Source organism: Cupressus sempervirens, chromosome 7 (genome assembly GCF_028749045.1).
Source record: "Cupressus sempervirens isolate cs-2001-9-10 chromosome 7, ASM2874904v1, whole genome shotgun sequence".
NCBI classification, from domain to species: domain Eukaryota; kingdom Viridiplantae; phylum Streptophyta; class Pinopsida; order Cupressales; family Cupressaceae; genus Cupressus; species Cupressus sempervirens.
The window spans coordinates 331,869,242-331,872,693 of NC_143124.1; positions in this window are offsets into that span (position 1 = coordinate 331,869,242).

Here is a 3,452-nt window from a genome sequence, read left to right on the forward strand (position 1 = left end):
TCATTTTCATCTATGGCTAGATCCTTCCTCTTTTTTAATGAGTTTCTCAACTTGTTTCTAAATTCCTCCAAGCTATGCAAAGCAAGTTGCACATCTATCACCTGATTTTCAATGATCTTTCCAAGTTTGAAAGCTTCCATCTTTAGATCTTTTCCTCCAAGCTGTTAGGCTTTTCCTTAAGAGAACCTGGATTCTGCTCTGATACCAACTGTTGGAATATTCAAATATGGAAAGAGTACTTATGAGAGGGGGGGGTGAATCATAAGTATCATACTTTAGACAAAAACTTTTAACTGAAAATAAACTACATGCATGAAAATACACCAAATAAACATGTAACAAAACACATGCATCAATAACACTTAACACTGGAATTTGGTAACCCAGAAACCCTCTAGGAATAAGAAGGTAAAACTGGGGTGGGGATGATACCCACAAAAATTACTGCAGCAATATTGTTCAATCACTTCTGGTGGTCTGCCCTATTAAAGGCTTTACACTGTGTCAATAGTGACCTGGTTAGAGGCTTTCAAACACTTAACATGAAGTGTTACCCTATTAAAGGATTTTATCACCTAGTTAAAGGATTTATCAAAATAGCTGTTAAGCTAACCTATCACCATAGGATTTTCATTCTAATACAATTGTTAGAAAGTATTAGGTACAATAAACCTGACTGATTACAATCCTTGATTGCTGATTACAGGCACTTGTTTTGCTTTCTCTGATCTGGATCCTTTTGTGATCTGATAATCCTCACTTCTGAAAATAGAATTCTTTGTGAACCCTTGTATATCTTCTCATACCAATGAAGTTTCATCTTCCTTATAAAGACATTTGAAGATTTAGGGTTAAGTATGGATCTACAATCCATATTCAATCTTCATTTTCTGCTCAATACTTATTTTTTGTTGATTGGTTGCATGCCTTTAGCATTTTCTTATTGGTTGCATGCAAATTTCATAGGAAAAATAAAAGATTCGATCTCATCATTAAATCCTTCGAGATTTACCTTATGTCGGCTGTAAAAACTGTTTGCATCATAGTTTGTGCAATTACAAACTCTTATGCTAATATACTGAGTTACTCGGCTCCTGAAGTATTGTTGATGCTCGACACATGTTGTTTCCTAGATAGCTCAACACTTAAACAAAATTGTATTGCTCGGCACCTTATGTTACTTGGCACTTGTTAAAACTCGACACCTAATCTTCACTCGGTATCTGATCTTCACTTGACATCTGATCTTCACTCGGCATCTGATCTTCACTCGGCATCTGATCTTCACTCGGTATCTAATCTTCACTCGACATCTGATCTTCACTCGGCATTTGAAAATTACTCGGCACATGAAGATCACTCGGCATGCATGATGTACTCGGCATCCAATATGGAATATGATTAAGTGTGTTGGCACTCAAGTGTCAAAAACATTATGATGTTAACAAAACCCATGCAATAGGATGGAATATTGACTCTGCAATCTTATGTGATATGATTTGGAATCTTGTTCTTACCCAACAGTGCTATTGAAGTTTGCATTCCATATATATGGCTGCTGGAGGTGGAGTGCGCATTCCAAAATATAACATTTCCCCTAGGGGACTCTTTGATTTCCATAAGGGTAGGCTTTTGATGCTCTAGAGCTAAACTCCATATAGCCATTGTTTGAGCATTAGAGTTGTATCTTGACCCTCTTAGTTCTCCAAGCTAATTTTCATCTTCAAAGGAGATTGATTTGTCTTGTCTCCTCATCTGGTCTAGTAGAAAGAGGAACTGATATCCCATCTTGGGAAGACAATCATACCACTCCTTTGTATTAGGTCTCTAGCTTCTTCCACAGTGAGGGTTTCACTGACAGGGTTAATTTATTTTGTATTTATTGAAACATTTGTATTAATTGTATTTATTCAAAATAACACTTGTATTTATTGAAATAACATTTGTATTTATTGAAATAATAAATTTATTTTATAGTTTCAAAAAAATATAGAATATTTAATAAAAATAAAAATAAAGATTATTACTATTTTTTATTTTAAATATCTTAAATTTTTATATTTTTTTTATCGGTAAATAGTCGAAGTCTAGAGATTAATTATTATTATTTGTTGGAATTAATTATTATTATATGTTAAGCGAAGGTAGATTTGAACCCAAGACCTCCCACATGAGAGGCTTGCAAGTTACCATTGCATTGTTACCAAGACCTCGGAAGTTACCAAGAACTTATTATTTTTTATATTTAATACTATTTAATAAAGCAATACATTCAATTTCTATTTTTTTTAATCTTGTTAAAAAGAAAACGTTTTTAATACTTTATTATAAATTTTCCTAGCTAAATAAATCAATAATTTTGTTTTATACTAGCAAAATTTATAATAAAGTATTAAAAATTTATCTAATCATTTTTCCATTACACTAAAAGATTTTTTTTTTCATTTTCTAAATTTTAAATTTATTTTGGAATGGTTCAAATATTTTAATTAATAATCATATATATAATTAAGAAGCAATTATTTTCATTTTTATCTATAAACTTTTAAGTATTTTAAAATTTTTTTAAAAAGTTTTAAATGGTGTATTTATTAAATTATATAGATAATATTAAAAATTTTAATTAAAAATTATTCTTATCTATTTATTTGTTAAATATATAATTAGTATTAATTTAACTGAAATAATTGTGATAGATAAAAATTTTGATTGGAACAAATCATAAAATTTAACAAATAAAGATATAATAAAAAAATTATGTAAATTCTACAAACATTAAAGGTGCTTCATTGTTCTAATTTTTACCTTCTTGAACATGGCATTTCCATTGTTTTGTCCTTTATTAGATGGTGAATATATTAAGTTATGTAAATAATATAGTCACTATTAAATAAAATTTATATAACTTAATATAGTCTTGGTTTAAAAAAAAATCTTCCAAAAAAATGTTGTAACTTCAACCAACTTGAATATTAATAGATTTGAGTTCATTTTTTCAAAAATTAATAAAATTTTTATATGAAATAAAAGATATGTAAAAATACTTTATTATAAATTTTGCTAGTATTAAACAAAATTATTGATTTATTTAGCTAACAAAATTTATAATAAAGTATTAAAAATGATTTCTTTTTAATAAGATTTAAAAAAAAAAAAAACAATTTGAATGTACTGTTTTATTAAATAGTATTAAATATAAAAAATAATAAGTTCTTAACAATTCATTTTAATCAAAAAATAATAATCTTTATTTTTATTTTTATTAAACATTCTATATTTTTTTGAAACTATACAATAAATTTATTATTTCAATAAATACAAATGTTATTTGAATAATAACAAGTGTTATTTTGAATAAATACGATTAATACAAATGTTTCAATAAATACAAAATAAATTAACACTGTCAGTGAAACCCTCACTGTGGAAGAAGCCAAAGACCTAATACAAAG